Source organism: Sylvia atricapilla, chromosome 5 (genome assembly GCF_009819655.1).
Source record: "Sylvia atricapilla isolate bSylAtr1 chromosome 5, bSylAtr1.pri, whole genome shotgun sequence".
In the NCBI taxonomy this organism is placed as follows: domain Eukaryota; kingdom Metazoa; phylum Chordata; class Aves; order Passeriformes; family Sylviidae; genus Sylvia; species Sylvia atricapilla.
Window position 1 is genome coordinate 19,086,909 of NC_089144.1, and position 18,414 is coordinate 19,105,322.

Sequence of the window (18,414 nt, forward strand, 5' to 3'; positions counted from 1 at the left end):
GACTGCTTGACAACTCATGAAGGACAGATTCTGTGACAAGGAGGGAGGAAAAAAACATAATCAGAATCTGTCATTGTGCCAAATCAATCAGAATTTGTAGACTGGATCCTGAACTCACTTGTTAAAGTATGCTTAAAAAGCAAGCAAACAAACAAACAAAAAACCCCATTCTGGGATAAAACTTTGGACACTGCCATTATGCTAATATCACTGGTCAAAAGATAAAAATGGGTAAAGAATCTGAATATAAGTTGTGGGATTCAAATACTGGAATTAAGGCTGAAGTCTGATGCTCTGAAAGTCATAAACATGGACATGTTTTAAGGTAAAACACAGGACTATTTTTTTGTTTATCAAGCACCAAAAGAATGCACTGTAATCAGCTGCTGCTATCAGACCTACAGCTTCAGGATGTGGTGCTGATGTTAGAAATTTTGATCAGCATATCCAGTGCAAAATGGATATATCCCTATTCTGGTTTTGCACAAAAACCATAGAATGCCATAGTTTCATACCAATTTGATATCTATCTATCTATCTATCTATCTATCTATCTCTCTCTCTCTCTCTATTAAAAAAAAAAAAAAAAAAAAAAAAAAAAAAAAAAAAAAAAAAAAAAAAAAAAAAAAAAAAAAAAGTTGGAATATCTATCACCGAGAAGACAGAAAATGTAGCACTTCAGATTAAACTTTCAGAATTACCTCCACCTAAAAATTCAGTTTCCCTTTTACCACTCATTTTGTTAGTTCATGCAACAAAAAATAATATGAACTGCAACACCTTTTACAAATTTCTGTCACACTTCCTATTCAAACTGCTACCAACCTAAACTATCTCAGACTATGGGAAATAATGAAATGTTTAGGATGCAGCTGTGTTTTTCCTAAATTGGATGCAAGTGCTGAGTTCATGCATATATGACTTTAAACTTAGGAGTCTGGTTTCTTTTAAATTTGGTTTTTTTTTTGTAGATCTCATCAAGACTTTGGGAAAATTGTTTCAGTGCTTCCAGTCTTCTAGCTGCTTAGATTTGGAAAGATTTAGAATAAAGTGAGATTAGGTTAATAAAAGGATCACTGGGAAATGGAAATAAAATAAAAATTTAAAAAGTAATAAAAAAAAAATTTAAGAAAGGAAATAAAATTTCCTTTGCATATATTTTAATAAAAATTTCTAGGAAATATACCTCTGCTTTTTTTTTTCCTGCACATTTTACTTGATAATTAGGTTACTACATGAAAATCAAAGAGTGGTCCTCAATTTTAAAACACCTGAGCACATCCTCAACTTTCTGCATAAAACTACAGCCACATGAAGCCTTCAAAACAATAAGGCTGCTCCCTAATACAAATGCACATAGGCATGCTCACAGGTCTGTGTTTGAAGGTTTGATTGTTAATCATTTTTTATTTGTCCTAATTACATTTTTAATTGAAACATACAAGAAAAAATGTGTAAGGTTCACTCTTGACTAATTCACACTCAATCATTTAACATAAAAAAAATATATAAAACCCCAAACATTTACTTTTCAGTTGAATCCAAGCGTGGATAGTTCCAGCCCCTCAAATTTAATTGAGAAAGTTATGAGTGTCTGAGAAGAAAGGGGAGGGAATAGGCTGGAACTGACTTATGAATGCCATATTGTGTAGCTAAATCCTGTTTCCCTCTGTTATTATAGAATGTTTCTCCTTCCCTGCAGATTAACAAATAAAGAAAAATATATACTAGAAAGATTCCAGTCTTTCCAAACTATGTATTATAGACACTGCTTATGACTGCTTTGATCTTTTCAATTTCAAAATTGTAAGTCTATTAAAGGTTTAGGATACTAAGAATCAGGAGCTAATCTTACATTAAAGTGATTTGACTCACAATAGTGTAAAATGTTGATACATCCATATATGCTATTTATTTAGATGCTACACAGAGACCTCTTAAATTATGGTCTCAATGTTCAGTACCTTGAGGGAGCACACCTGAGTCTGGTTTCTTCCTTCTGTAAAGAAGCCACCAGGCTTCAGATCAGAGACAAACTCAGGAAAAAACTTTATGAGATGTCCATGTCCATCACTCTCACTGCAGTTACCTTGGCCTGCTACAAAAATTCCATAGAAACAGAGAATAAAACCAACAAATTAAATCCAATGAAGGCTAATATACATTGTTATATCAGTGTTATATTCTTGGTAAATCATTCTTGTTTCTCTGTGCACAAGAGTATCACATGAGTAATAATAGCTTCTCAGTCCTCTTTTAAAGTTCCTGGTAAAAGACAGATCAACTCTTCTGTCATACATGAGATGAAAATATCTCAGTTCATGTGGCTGAAATGTATTAACTTTACTGCAGAAATCATATAACTTGATTGATGATAACCTATTTGATAATAACAAAACATACAATTTGCTGTGGGAGTCAAAAGCCTTGATGTCAATCATTCATCTTAATTGGACAGTGAAATAATTTGCTGGAGATTGTGTTGTTTGGTTTTCATTGATGAATGGTGAACCTAAGTGTTTATGGCTTCCAGGTCCAGGATTTAGTATTTAAACACACAAGGTGTTGAGCAGATTAGTTCTGATCCTAAAGTGACTTAAACACATTTATAAGTGCTTTACTGGGTTGCTCTCTGATTAAGTCAGCCCTTTCTAGGGACAAATCTTCAGTGTGAACTGGAGAAGAAGCAAAAACTTGCTCTTCTGCTCCTCTATGCCTCAGGTTCCAACCCCAACTGCTAATACACAATGAGATCATTACACCAGCTCGATTTCACTCTCTTTCCTCTGATGAGGTGTACCCATCGGGGTGATGGAAAGCAAAGGTTTCAGACTTCCTAAACTTTACCTTCCCGAGCAACCACAAACACCAGTAGAGATGAAGATGCCACAGCCATCATAGTGGAAAACTGGGCTTGTCCTCCCCATGCAGAGGTAACAGTGAGAGGAAACCCCAGTAATACCCCTCTCACTGTGAACTCCCTCCAGCTTGGTTCCCCTGAGCAGCACATGGGAAAGGAGGCTTGAAAAATACCTGAAAATCTCATGATGAAGTTGCAAATATTTTGCCTTTCTTTGTTATATTCCAAAGTGTATATTTGATAAACAAGCTTAGAAGATTAGAAGAAATTAGAAGATTTCTAATACTGCTTTATTTTAACTGATGATATTAAAAACATGGGTAAACGGGGGTTTTGCTTGATTGGTTTGGGGATTTTTTCAGTTTTAGAAGTATCAGGTAGGAATGGTCTTTAATAAACCATGATCGCCTGGTATGTGACAATATTGTGACATCATTGCATCTTGAAAAAGCAAGAATTCATCATTATCAATTTTGTATGATTATAAGACTAACAATCTTTAAGCATGACATGGGGGTCTGAATATCTCTGAAATTCAGTTACTGCAAGTTTTTCAGAAATAATACAGTAATTACTATGTAACTTGATAAATGCCTTTGTTTTATAGATTTGTGGTTTCAAATCATTCAGGAAAAGCACCTCCTTTGCATTTTTCCTGACTAAATAAAGGCCTTATTCATTACCTGGCTTTGCTGTTAGTCTTTCAATGTCATAAACAAATAAATAATAATTTAATGCAACTCTGAAGGGACAGATATGACATGTAAGGAATTAGCTTTCAGCTCTTAAAATCATAATGGCTAAAATTGTTGCTTTGAACCCAAACCTGAAATCCTCAGTCTAAACGAATATCGATCCTGGTAATGATGCTCTGCTAGAGCAACTTATTCCTTTATTTCATGTCAAGTGTTGCATGAATATTCCTGCTGTTCAAATATAAAATACAAATTTCACTTTGTCAATTTGTATTATTAACTTTCTTCTAAAAATCAGTATCTGAGCATCAAATGCAGAGAGTAAAACTGAAATCACCCAGAAACAGAGATGCATAATACACATGAGTTTCAAATTGGGAACACACCTGTACAGATTTTTCAAAACAGCTGACCTTTTCAAAACTACTTTAAAAAAATATTTAAATTGTGTGGAAAATTGTTGCTACGAAGAATGGAGGTACTAGATTCATGCAGAAGGTTCTAAAGGAATTACTTGGTAGGGCTGAGGAAATTATTTTACTTTAGGGCTGTTAAGAAGTAGCAGAAGTCTTTATGTAAGAGTAAAATCTCCTTCCTCCAACTCCCACATCTACAAACTGCAGGTCCTTCCAAGGTCTCAGTGAGATAAAGGCATGGATTTCTACTGCAGTTCTTTCCATGACCTGATATCTTTTTATAGAAAATTATTGGAAAATAAAAGATGGTTCTGAGACATATTTTTCATTGTTATGAGATTCTAATCTAAAAAATTTGGAAAGATTATTTTTCCACTTTCTGCCTAGCTTTTAAAAGTGGGGATATTTTCATCTCTTTTTTAAATATTCCAAATTTTTTTAAAATTAAAATCTTTAGCCAAACTTCTTCAGATGTCTTCCTTATTACTAAAAACATATTTATGTTTACAGCAAAAGAAATTAAAAAATTGAATTGCAATATAAAAATAAGTAAGCAAAGAATTCTAAGCTAAAACCTGATTCAAATATTTTGGAATGTTAAAAAAGGAGGAAATGCCAATGTAACAAAACTTTGTGACTAATCTGCTCTTACACCTGGGGCTGTTGCAGTGGTGAGGGGTTCCCTTCACAAGGCGGGAGATGAAAATCCAGTGCTTTGTCTCTTGGATGACAGATAAGTAGTAGGTGACTACCGGAATGCAGAATTCACAACATCATTAAATCATGCAATCACAGAATCACAGATATCCTGATTTTGAAGAGATACACAAAGATCATCAAACTCCAACTCCTGCACAGGACTATGTGATCTCTAAAGTCCATTCCAAACCCTTTATATTCTGTGATTCTGTGGTTACTCCTGAATTCTTGCAGTAGAGGGCCCTTAGACAAAAATATGTTGCACACACACACAAGCTGAGCTTATAGTTCAGGACGTACTTTTAATAGGAATTTTTGCAAGTACAATAAAGATTCAAATCATTCTCTATTTCATCTAGTATGTCTGATGAGTCATTTGAGTTTAACTTTTGAAGAGAAGCATAGCTGGCATTGGAGTTGGGTTGCTGCAGTCAAGCCTAGCCTATGTCTGCAATTCCCTGCAAAAGGATTGATCCTTGTGATGTTGTAGGGTCAAGCATCACTCTCAATAATCTATATATGACACCAACAGATATAGTTTCTCTTCCAAATTTCAGCCCCAGTCCTGACCTACCTGTACATTCAAGTATAAAACTTTTTTGAAATGACTGCTAGAAACCTCAGGCTATGACCCAAAGATTCCATTCTAATAAAAATGAAAACACCAATCCAGCAACAGCTGCTGTTAACAAGTTTCAGATGCCCGACTTGCAGCTCTGCAAGGGAGCAGATCTGGTTTAGACTAATGGCAGCAACTTTCTTATAAAACGACATCAACAGAACTTTTCTCAGAGCCCTGGTGGTTTTCACAGTCACATGCTCTTGATCCTAGGATTTTTATTCTTTTTTAAACTTTTTTTCCCCAAAAGTTTAGCTACAGTTAAGATTCATCAAAAAAGAGATAAAACTCCAAATACTCCATTTATGTTACATACAAAATTCAGTAAATCCTGAATAATGGAAATATCATAAAACTCACAGTAGAGGCTGAAGACTTTGGATGAGTGAAAATATCAGAAAAAAAAAAAAAAAAAAAAAAAAAAAAAAAAAAAAAAAAAAATGGAATACATTTTTGAGCTAAGATGTTCCTGATAAGATTTAAATCCCAGGCTGAGTTGTGTCTCCTTCTGGTGAGGTACTGCTGTGTTACTGCTCTCTCTGCAGGCAGAATCCTGTGAGAGGAACTCAGTCTTATCCAGGTGAACCTGCTGCCACATCTCATCTAATGCATTCTCCAATGAAATTTTAGCTTCTAAATTTTCAATTGGAAAGTAGAATGGAGTAAAAAAGAGAAAGCAGCTTTGCTAGGCAACAAAGATATAACAAAGCAGTTTGACAACAAACCTTATATCCCGTTGTTACCATGTCCTTCCCTGTCAAATTCTTTTCCCCCTGCTGCCCAGCTGCAGGGTCTTTATTTCAGCACATGATACCTTCTGTGTGGTCACTGATGTCCAGGGAAACAAGGAAAAATGAATAAAATATTTTATTGTATTGTAAATAGCTTTGCATTCCCTGGCAGTGATGAAACATTAAGTGCCTGGGTGTGCATAGTATATTTTCAAGAGTAATGAGTGTATGAAAAAGCTTACACAGGACCTCAAGAAGGACTTCTCTCCCCAGACACCAGCACCTTCTCACTGACTTGCAATGTGATGAGTCCAAGTAAAAAATTTTGCTTGAATTCAGAATTTTTATTGTTGATTTGGGATAAGGATTGAACCTGCAAATTTTCAGAGAACCTGTGGAGGCAGCAGTCACTCCTTCTCTATGCGCTCGTGGAAAAAATGTTCCATTTTCCATTTCTGAACCACAACCCTCTCAGCCTGCCATCATAGGAGAGGTGCTCTAGCCTTGTGATCAACTTGGAGGCTCTCCTCCTGTTTTCCTGTGCCAACAGGTTTCTGTTGTTGGGGGCCCAGAGCTGGACACAGCATTTCAGATGGGGTCTTACAAGAAAGGAGAAGAGGAGGGGAAACCACCTCCCTGGACTTGCTGCCCATGATTATGTTAGTGCAGCTGTCCAAGTAGGTTACCCTATTGATTATGAATTGGAGCATGATCAGCCACTTATTTTTTTATGGATTATACTGCAGTGAGGTGTAGAAATATTATAGTAGTGAGTAGATTGCAGAATATCATTAAAAATCATAAGAGTATCATAAATAATTATCTCAGTTAAAAACTGAACTAAACTCCCGGATATTTTTCACTTTCCACCCTTCCCTAAAACACACAGCAGACAGAGTTCTGCATACCCACTGCTTTGGTGAATGAGGACATTTCTGAAGGTCTGAGTCACTTTCATGCTGTGTAATGTCTGGGGGTGGCTCACAGGCCACTGCTTTTCACTTATTGCTTGGTTCAGATCCGCCCTGCTGAACCTGTCCCAGAGGGTTTCAGAATCATTCATGATCCCAAACCTTCAAAGCTGAACAGTGAATGAAAGTTGAACTCATTCAAGAACACTCTTGAAAGGGAAAGTTTGATGACAATTTAGCATTTTTTAGTTTTCCAAGGAAAAGATGAAGGTTTGTTCTCCTTACCCTGCCTGAGACTAACACAATAAATTTAGTAAAAGAATAAATTTTTTCTCTGTGCATGTTTATGCTATACTGAACTTCCTCTTTTGACATTCTTCCTTTCTCTTGAGTACTGCTTTGGTCTGAAACATGCATTATGCTTAACATGTTTTAACATAAATCTTTCTTATTTAAAGCAACTTTTGCCATCTATAACAGATCTTATTAACGACAACATAATCTCAGCTCTGGTAATGAGTCACTTGGGTCATGAGACAGGCAGCTCCTGAGTGTGATTCCTCCCAGTTTGAGAAAAAGGGTCCAAAATAGATAGGTTGACATGTCTTTAGAAATGCCTGTGCTTGTTTGACAGTACTCAAATCTCTTTTCCTCAGTTAAAGCCTTTTTAACCCTGGAATTATTATGCTGCTTTTCTTCACAAGATTGTCACTCAGATCATTCACAAACTGCTTTGAAGGTGGAAAGTGTTGTTATGACTCAGAAAATGTAACAACAATGGATAACAATTTTGGTTGAAGTGCTAAATAGCAAATAAAGACATAAGCAAAGTTTGCAATGTGTTTGTTAGGCTGTAAACATCAAGTATCCTCTATTAGATAGGGCAGTATTTTTTTCTTTGCCCTTGTATATAACTGCAAATACATATACCTGAAAATAATGCCCCATTCTAGCAGTCAAAATATATGATGCATTTTCAAGTATCATTTTGTATCTGCTTACAGCTCAAGATTAAAATTGAATCTTACTTCTTTATCAAAAATGGATTTATAATCTTGGACTTTACACTGCAAGACAACAGTTTGCTATTGAGAGGTCAAACTGTCCACTGAACTGCTTCCCCTTTTCAACTGTTACTGACCATTTAAAGTCAAATTTAGAATTACATCACAGAAAAAAAATTCTTGGAGAAATAGTTGCTTTTCAAGCAGTTGTATTGAAATCAGGCATTTTAAGAAAAACTGCATCCAGTGCCAGTATCAAAGTACAAGGAATTAATATAGATCATTTTATGTAGAACAAAAAATATTGACTTTACAAGAGAGAAACAATAAATATAGAAAGACAGAATAAGGAAGAAAGAAATACAGTGCTATCTCATTTACAAACTGACAAAGAAAACCCACACCAAAGGTCACTTTTCGATTATCTTGTTATTGTAAGAGGGAGAGTTATGGAAAAAATGAACCAGAGAAGCCTCAAATCACAGAACCACAGACTCATACAATTACAGAATGGCCTGGGTGGGAAAAGACATTGAAGATCATCCAATTCCAGCCCTCCTGTCATCAGCAGTGACAACTTTCTTTATCCCAGGTTGCTCCAAGCCCTGTCCAACCTGGCCATGGACACTTCTGGGATAGGACATCCAGAGCCTCTTTGGGCAACCTGCTCCTGTTTCCTTCCAATTCTCATTGCAAAGAATTTCTTCCATATGTCTGACCTAAATCTACCATCTTTCAGCTTAAAACCATTGCCCCTTATCCTGTCACTACAAACTTCTGTAAAAGTCTCATAACCCCCTTTTGGATATTGAGAGGTTTTAATTTTAATAAGATGTCCTCAGAGCCTTCTCTTCTCTATGCTGAGCACTGGATAACAATCACAACTAACTTTGCTTTTAAACAGAAATAATGAAAACTTGAAGAGCAAAGAAAATTTAACTTAGTGTTTTTGAGAGTTTCTTCAGGCTTTGGGAAAGTTCAAATTTGTCACACACAAAAATACCCCCTCCTCCTCACTTTTGCTTAAAAGAAGGTTAAGGTGGCAATATTTGCCTGTCTTTATTTCTGTATAAACGATTCATAATAATGTGTATACATAGCAAATTCAGATTATGTGGGAATGAAAATGTGTGTTCTTACTAAAGGAGTGAGAAAATCAATTGAGTTTGGCATCAGCACTCATAGACAGGAGTACAGATAGAAAGAGGTGGGTGGCCTTGTGGTAACAGGAGGGGGGAAAACTAAATTCTAAGAAATAAGAAGGGGTTAGCAGCTATATGGAAAAAGGGTTATTTTTAGATTTAAGGAGCACACAGTGTTAATATGAATGTTTAAGCCTTGAGCTTTGCTTTGCTGCAAAAGGTCAAGTTCTCAAATCCCATTTTTCAGACTAACTTCTTATGTACATAAAAGGCTGTAATAATATAAGAAACACAATATTAATTCAAGTGCAATAATTTAATTTGTTATGTAGGGTTTAATTGAATTTTGTTGTTTTACCTCCATTAATTCCATATTAATGCAAACCATTGCATTAAGGTGTGTGATACATAGGCAAAAAGCAGGACAAGAAATCTTTTCTTCACCATCCATTCTTGACAGATGACTAAAATTGATGTAATTGGTGTGGACTGCCTACCACTGATTTACTTGTTTTCAGACTGCATTGTGCCAGCCATTAAAGGGCTGTGGGAATGTGGAGAGGGGAAGAAGAAGAAAACTCTAAGTAGGCCTCAGTTATAAGCTCTCTCCCCTTTCAGGACAGAGATTTCCTAAAGTACCTCTGTTGCACAGGGACAGTAGTTCATTCAGTTTAATCAACAAACAAGAGTTAACTACCCTACCAGAGGGAAGGACAGTCACAACATTATATTTAGAGTATTTTCATGGGTCACAATATGACAACCTCTCTGGGCAGGGATAGAATTGTAGAATTATGGAATCATTAAAGTTGGAAAAGACCTTCAAGATTATCAAGTCCAACTGCCAACTCAGCAGCACCAGCAAGTCCATACCTGAACCACATCCTCAAGTGCCATAACCACATTTGTTGAACACTTCCAGACAGGGACGGTGACTCTACTACTGGGGCAGCCCTTTCCAATGTTTTACAACCCTTTCTATGATGAAATTTTCCTAATAACCAATCTAAACCTCACCTGATGTAACTTGAGGCCTTTTACTCTCATCCTGTAATTTATATCACATGAGAAAAGAGACTGACCTGCACCTCACTATGACCTCCTCTCAGGGAGTTATAGAACTTAATAATGTTTCTCCTCAGCCTCCTTTTCTCTGGGCTAAATGACTGCAGCTCCCTCACCTGATCCTCATCAGATATAGGGGAATAAGGGACTCTCAGTGCTGGAAAAAAAAAAAAAATCCAAAAATATCCCCACAAAGAGATACACTTTGGGCTAATATTCCTATTTCAGAAATATCCCTGCTGTAAGGACAAATGTAATCATTACCTCAGTCACAAGGAAGGGTTTTTATTGCTCAGAGGGTAATGGCAAGACTAAGATTTGCCCAGTTGACTATTTTTTGCTTATGCCAAGGTTTGCATATAATATTGCACAGACTGTATGGACCTAACTGTAGGACCTGAGGTGCATTTGCCAGTCAATGAGATGGAGGTACCCAGTGCAGGGAAGAAAAATTTGAACTGCAGGTCATGGAGCTGATGCCTTGGGAAGGCTGACCTGAAACAGAGACTGGACAGAGGTAGAGAGAATAAGGGAGGAATTTATTGAAAGGGCTTTAAGGGTACACCTTGGGCAGGACAAGAGCCTGACCAAGACTACACCCAAGGTGGACACAAAATGGTCACAAAATGGATGACCAGTCATGAGGTCTCACATTTTTATAAGTTTTGGTCCATTTGCATATTGGGGTTTAATTGTCCAATTACAGCTTCAGAATGTGAGGTCCCATCCTTCTTTATTTCTCTCTTCAGTCCATTTGTTTAATGTTCTTCAGTTGTTTATGCTTTTGGGCCTGAGACTTGTACTCATTGTCCTTGGTGCTCAGGACAAGGATTTGCTTTCTCTACTCTGTGAAGAGCTGACTGACATTCAATATGAGGCTCAGAGCTGCACCCCTGGGCAGCACAGAATCTGAAAAACATGAAAGCTCAAACTTAAGGCATCAGAGCCGTGGGTGATATCAGTATGAATTAGATGGCACTGTTACTCTCTACACTGAATTCTAACCACAACACTGCAAGGTTTCTGTTTCATGTGTGGGGACACATGAATAACTTTTTCCTATGAAATGGTAGTGAGAGAGATGTGGGTGATCAAACTGACCAAGGAGCTGAGCTCTTCTATTCTAACTTTGGTCATATTTGGGGTTGAGTTTCAGCAAGAGAGTCACAGAGATATTTAATTCCATCTGAAAATGCTAAAATAATCATGTTCATGAGAGGCCTATTCCTGACCTTTGGATTGATAGAGAAGCTGTCATTCACTTACTTACACTAGACATCAAATGAAATCAAATTTTTCCAAAATAGAATAAAAATTAAGCCAATAAAATGATTTGGATATAAAAAAAATAAATAAATAAAAAGGCAATTAGGAATTTTAAGGTGTCACATCAGCTGCTTCTCACAAAAGAAGACCATGCCATTCACAAGCACACCTCAGTCTTTGTCTGGAGTATTATGCACAAGGCTGATTATGAATCTACAAGAAAATCAGTTTTAAATAGAAGAGCAAATCTGAAAGGGGGCATAAGTCTGGAAACGAGTACAGTTCTCTACAGATACATGTGGGAGGCGAATGCAAAAGAGGAGAGTATAAGCCACAATGTTATCATGAATAAGGATGATATAAATTGTCCATTTGCACATTTAGCCTGGAAATAGGGATATGATCATATGTTTTAGCAAGTGGCTGACCTATATAAAGCAGGATTCACCATCCAATTCCATGTGTCTGTGATACAGCCTGTGCAATCTCCTTAGCTATTCATGTCTCATTATACATGACACATCCTTCTTGATTCACATTAGCCACAGAATGCTGGTTTTTGCTGACTGCATCTTTCTCTTAAAAAGACATTAAAAGGGGGTGAGGGGAGTGAGAAGAAAACCCTTAACTGTGAAAGTAGGAAGAGAGAAAAAGAAGCTTAGTGAAATGTGTGCATGTGTGTACTCATTTGCAGATGTCCTTAACACTAAGCACAGTGTAAAACGTATATCCAGAAATTGATTAAGATCTCTGTCTGGAACTGAAATTCTTTCTTTTATAATCTCTATCACAGTTCTTAGTGGATTTGAGATTTCTTAGCTTATAAATTATCTCAGAAAATTCAATGAACACTGAGACAAAACATACAGTTTGCCATGTGGCCTAGTAGCAACCTTGTCCAAGAGCTGTGCCCTCAGACATGTGCATAGAAGTAATTTTTCTCTTACTCAGACACAGAACGGGTAGATGTTGGGCAAGATCTTAGAGTTCATTTCTCAGGCTCAATGGCCCCAGCTTTGGACAAGGTATTGAATTTCTAGGCCATGAAGACTGAGCACTTAGTCTTTGACCTAGTGACTAATCCAGTTACTCCTTGGAAGAACATCCCACCCAGAGGCATATCTTGAAAGGCAGAGTCCATGCTAATCAGTGCAACAGCATGACCTACATCCTACCACAAAAATCCATGTATGTGATGTATCCCTGTGAGGCCTGGGGCACTCCAGAGGTTAAAATAAGAAACATATTTACTTAATAGTTAGCTAAAGCCTTACCAAAAGCTCTTATAATTATAAAAGCTCCCAACCTCTTTTCCATCCCCCTTTCTTCCTCCTTCCCCTAAAACTACAAAGAGAACACACACCAAACTTCTGACTGGCAAGGCATCCAGTTAGATCTTTTTGGGTTATGTCATGAGATGCAAAGGTCAGAAAGTATGAGGGAGAATTAATCAAAAAGACCTAGTGAGAAGCCAATCAAATTTCATCAGTAGAGGAACAGCAGGGAGGAGGCTTTTGCAGATGTGATTAAGGAAAGGTAATGATAACTTTCCAGAGCAGAATCAGAGGCCAAAGCTTCTTCAGTTCACTCTGGTGACAGTGACAAGATGTGTGTCTGGGTGAGGGGAGCATGGGTCAGACAAAGAGGTATTGCTTATAGGCAAATGCCACACAAGCTGCTTCTGTTTATAAATGGACCTAGCCCTGTTTTTCCCATAGACTGCCTTTGAATTGCAATATTTTATCAAGAAGTCAAGTTTTAGCTGCTGAATCTACAGAGGAAACACATGAAGCACCTTTTTCTCAACATACATAGTGTATTTTAAAAGAAAAATACATAATAAATAAATAAATAAATAAATACCTGCAAAAGACAGGGTTTTTGCTGTTGCCAATACATAGTAGTTGTAGGAGGAGTTGGAGAAAAGGTCTCCTAGTACTTGCTCCAGACACCACTGTGGTCTTCTCATGCTATTCCAAATATTTCTCCCAAAAAATCCAGCGTCCTATCTGAGCGCACCCATGGAGAGATTTTCAAGGGCCTTAGTTATGTGTGAACTAATATTAGGCTTCCCTGACTGCAAACTGGAGCACACAAACCACTTCATTCTTCTGCCATTCCTGAAAGACAGGAGGGGCAGTGTTGTTGTGATAAAATTGAAGATGTGGAGAAATACACCAAAATTTGTCACCAGAATGTGAAACCAAACCCACAGCCAAGATAGTAACCTTCCTTACTCTCTTCCTTGACTTTGTTCCATTATGATCTCAAAATATGATCTAATCCTGAAATACAGAACCCGTATGGTAACAAACAACATCTTTGTATTTTTTACATATCCACATATATAAATAGATCATAAACATTTATGCAAATATTTACTGCATCAAAGCACGATTTTGGTGCCTGAAATGGAACTGAACTCTGTGGGTCAGCACTTTGGTTTTCATTTTCATATAATGGATATATTTCTTCCTTTGTCCATCTGTGGAAAAGTTAATGGAGCTGATGCTGAACAGAGAAAGGTTAAAACCATTCATTACGCTGACCCTGAGAAATTAAAATCGTAAGCAGAGTGTAGCAGCATGGGATTAAGACTGGGTAAATGACAACTCCCTTTAAACCTGTTGTTCGTTATCAAGACAATATTTCAAAAAGGGAAGGAATAAGCAGAGGTCCAAAATATCTAGGAAAAAAAGGTAGGGAAAAAAATAAGAAAACAGGCTTTAGATATTCTCAATGTCTTGTGGAGTAAAGCAAGCACACAAACAATAAAAATAAAACAAGAAAAAAATCAAAAGAAATCTAAATCTTAAATTATTGTACTTTGTCATCCTTGTCTTCAACTGTTTGTGTGACTCATTTTTTCCCTTATTCATGGAACATCTCATGCCTTTATCACTTTTGATATAAAACTGTCTTCTCCAGAGGACATGAAAATTATGAACATTTAAAAAAAAATCAAGTTTTTAAGTGACTCTGCTGATCTTATCTTACAAATTGAACAAATCTTTTATTTTTCTTTTTTAGTATCAGAAGACAGTAGATAAATAGAGAAAAGTCAAGGGAAAGAAAGCAAGAGAAGTTGTGGATGCCCCATCCCTAGAAATGTTCAAGTACAGGTTGGAAGGGGCTTTGAGCAATCTGGTCTAGTGAAAGGTGTCCCTGCCTATGGCAGGGGGTTTGAACTGGATGGTCTTTAAGATCCCTTCCAACACAAACTATGATTCCATGAAAACATGAAAGGAGGAGAACTACAGCGAGGCAGATGGACATTGCCTGGCAAAGCCCTCTTACTTCAGTAGAAATGTTTACATGACAAGCAGATTTTGAAGAGTTTGTCTGGACCATGATCTAAAGTCAGGGTGTGCTGAAAACCCCGCTGGAATCAGCAGGAAGCCACGCATTGATTTGAACTAATGATGACCCCTAAATCCAGCATGCTTCAAAACATGAATAGAGAGACAAAGGTACCCATAAATATTTCCAGACTTGAAGTCCATCCTGTAGTTCACACAAAATAAAACTTTGAGGGTATTTTATCCATGCTGAGCCCTTTTGCATGCTGTGATATGAATGACAGCTAAACCTCTCCTCCCTCTTCCTGAGAACAAAGACATTTTCCTGTAATTCTAATACATCTTTTGTCATTTGACATTATTTCAGGTGACTTCTCTGCTATTCAATCATGCGAGATAGCCAGGAAGATAAATGCTTTTGGGGACAGCCGAGAACAATACAGCAGTATTTTAATGTGTCTTGGGTTTCTCTCTTCTTTTTTCTTGCAGGTTTTTTTCCCCCTAATTTTAATTCCCCCCTTTAAAGTTTACTTGACAACAGCATTTATTTCATGTTGCAGTTGTTACAGGTTAACACTATTGTTTTATCAGGGAACATTTATCTTCGGGGAGAAAGTTATCCTAATACAGGACTTATCTTATCCAAGGGCAAAGAGAAAGGGGAACATTTCCAGAGGGTAATGCTAGTGTCCCTAATGCTATAAAAATAAATGAAATCTGATTAATACCACTATGAAGAAATAAGTCATAGCTTGTATGACTTATATAGTTGCCTTGATTGGAAGCATTATTTTTGGCAGTTTAAGACAGTGCATTAAAAGATGTGATGGCACTAAAAACATGAAAAATATCTTAGTCCTTTGGAATTATAAATAGAGCTTGAAATCTATAAAACTGGAGAGCTTTTAAAGTCAGCTTTTCTCCAGAGAGAAGAAAGTATCACACTGCACATCTTTCCTTAGAAGGATTAGGTTTCTGACATGGAAAGTTGCACTTGCATTGTGGGGAAAGTAGGTTTGTACAGAAATGGGAACTTTGGGCAGTTGATTGATTCCTCATTGTTGATTCATCCATTTGCCTCCTCCAAAGGCCACTATGTTTTAAAGCAGTCTCTGATGCACTCCAAGATGTTTGGGTTTTGTTGGTGTTTTTTTTAAATTATGTTATCTCATGGAATTTTTCAGTGGAGCGATAAGAACTGAGCAGCAGTGCACATACCCTTCAGCTTCCTCATCTCTGCCATCTGCAGAATGCCCAAAGGTGAACATCTGGATCTGCCAGACTCTCATTAAATTAGAATGAACTTCTCACCAGAGACAAAAATCTAAGAAGAGAAGTCAGCCAGGAACAGCAGGTCAGTCAGGGGAATTGCCACCTTGGCAGCAGATCCCAATGGTTGTTATCATCCTGCTGATTGAAGAATGGCAGGACAAAGGAGGATGAAAGTCACAGAAAGTCGTGTTCAAGCACACATTTTCTGGAGATTTCAGGCGGGGGGCTCCAGAGAAGTAAAAATTAACAGTAAGAAGTAAGAAGTAACAACCAAAGTAATGACCAGGTTGACAAGTAATTTGATCTGCAGGTGAGTCTCTCCCAGTTTTATCCATCATAATTAAATTTCAGAAAGGAAAAAAACCATATACCCAAAACACTGAATATCAGCCATCACCAAGCAGGAACAAAACCACTATTTTTTTCTACAGAACACCAAGATAATGTTTTTGTCTTTTTCTCTTGCCCTTTGTTTTACAACACACTAATGAGGAGAATAAGAAAGAGGAGTCAAGGTGTGCACATTTGCAGGATGATGATCTTATTGGCATCACAGAGGCATGGTGGAGTGTCAGAAGGGAAGGATGTAGGCTCTTTAGGAAGGATGGGCAGGTGAGATGAGGAAGTGGTGTTGTGACCTCTCTGTCAGTAACCACCTGGAGCATGTGGAGCTCCACCAGGGATAAATGAGGAGGCAACCAAGAGCTTATGGGAAGGGAGGGACTTGGAAACTAGATCATCATTAAAGTTTCTGGATGTCAGCAACTTCCAGGGCTTTTTGAAAGGAATTTCATCAGGTATGAAACTGAAATTTTGGTGTCAGATCCAGATGCAGTTTTTAGATGCAGACAAACTAAGATGACTTTTCTTGAAATAAGCTGGGAGCTTCTCCACTTCTGAACTGGCAGCATAAAAATAATTTTGTCCTTCTATTGCATCTTGCTGTTAGTTGATAATCATTACTATGAAAAATAGGAGGAATTAAACAGGAATCAATACAACATTCCTCTTTTATCCTGTAATATCAATTTCAGGATACAACACTGAGGTAAGCTGGGTGGGATCCCAAAGTCTTCTACTAAGGAGATTTTTTGTTGTGATTGATTTAAATTTTGTAAATTATGTAAACACAAAAGAATCCTCTCCTTTTCTGTCCACTGAAGCAAGTAAACTCATGGGCCAGATTCTGTTTTTTATATCCCATAACCAGTCCTGTGATTTCTGTTGTACAATTAAATAGGATGAAAGATTTTGTATTAGCTGTTCTGACACATGCAAAGAGAAGATGGACACAGCCACAGGAATCTGGCCAATGAGTCAGTCACCTGCTTTGGATTTGGTTGTAGGTCTAACAAGAAGGAAACTTGCTTAAACCCCTGAATTTCCTACATGCTCAACAAAAATACATGAGGTGCTTTGAAAACCATCAGAGGCTTCCTACATTCAGAGAGAGGTCTCTTAAGGATTTTAAGAATCTAAAACAAATAAATGAGATCTGACTTTGAAAACCTTCAGGGGTTTGTATCGTGCCACATTGTACAGAGGAATATTGCAGTAAGTGTCAAAATTGTCAATATTCCTAAAATATAGAATGAGGAAGACTATGTCCAGCACTGCATGAGCATCTGCAGACCGAAAATGAAAAGGTACATTTTCAGAATTACAAGCGCAGGAGTTTCTGTTGAAGTTCTCTGAAATTCAGGTCATCATCAAAACTAGAAAAGATGGATTTTTTACTTGCAAATGTCACTTAAAGGAAAATTAAAATTTTCATGCAAATATATGCCTGATCTTAAAAAAGGATGGAATTTAAAATAAAGATTTTCCTTCTCCTGTTGTCTGGTGTACAGGAAAACATTTGCAGTGACAGAAAATTTACCTTTAACTCCCTGCTCTGTGTATCCAAACCAGAATGCAGATATTATGGGTGTCTGGTCCAGCAGGTCATTGGTTTTACCTCATAACAACCTCTGTGAACTCCAAGTGAAAATTCTGCATATTCTGGTAGTCACACTTTTTTGTTTAATAAACCATTTCAGTCAATCTGAAACAAAGAAACTTAATGAGTTTAAGACCTGTCTCTGTTTCATTTGTTTCACCCCCTCTGTGTTTCTATATCATAATGGTAAAGTGATCCAAAGCTCCATTCATGAACACATCTTGAGTACAATATAAGTCTTTATATCAAAGATTTTATAACTTAGACAGGAATTATATCAATTTGTTTATAGAAATAGGAATAATTTTAGCAGTTTAAGGTATCTTTACATGGCAGCCCTTTGCTTTAAGGAATTACAGTTTAATTGATGCTAATTAATTAGAGAAACTGTTATTTCACTGTTAAAAAAGGAAAAGCCACCTACTCTCTAAGGAATTTATATTGCTTCATCTTTATTTATTGAATTTTTATGCACTTTGGCACATCTTGGGACTGC

General features: G+C 37.0%; 1 long non-coding RNA gene across 1 annotated transcript; it reads left to right on the forward strand.

Moving 5' to 3' along the window:
• The first annotated feature begins 571 nt into the window (after nucleotides 1-571).
• LOC136361989 (uncharacterized) lies at nucleotides 572-5,739 on the forward strand. The gene is made up of 2 exons (XR_010743713.1): nucleotides 572-637; nucleotides 5,688-5,739. It is a non-coding gene; the product is annotated as an uncharacterized lncRNA (long non-coding RNA).
• The last annotated feature ends 12,675 nt before the right edge of the window (nucleotides 5,740-18,414 follow it).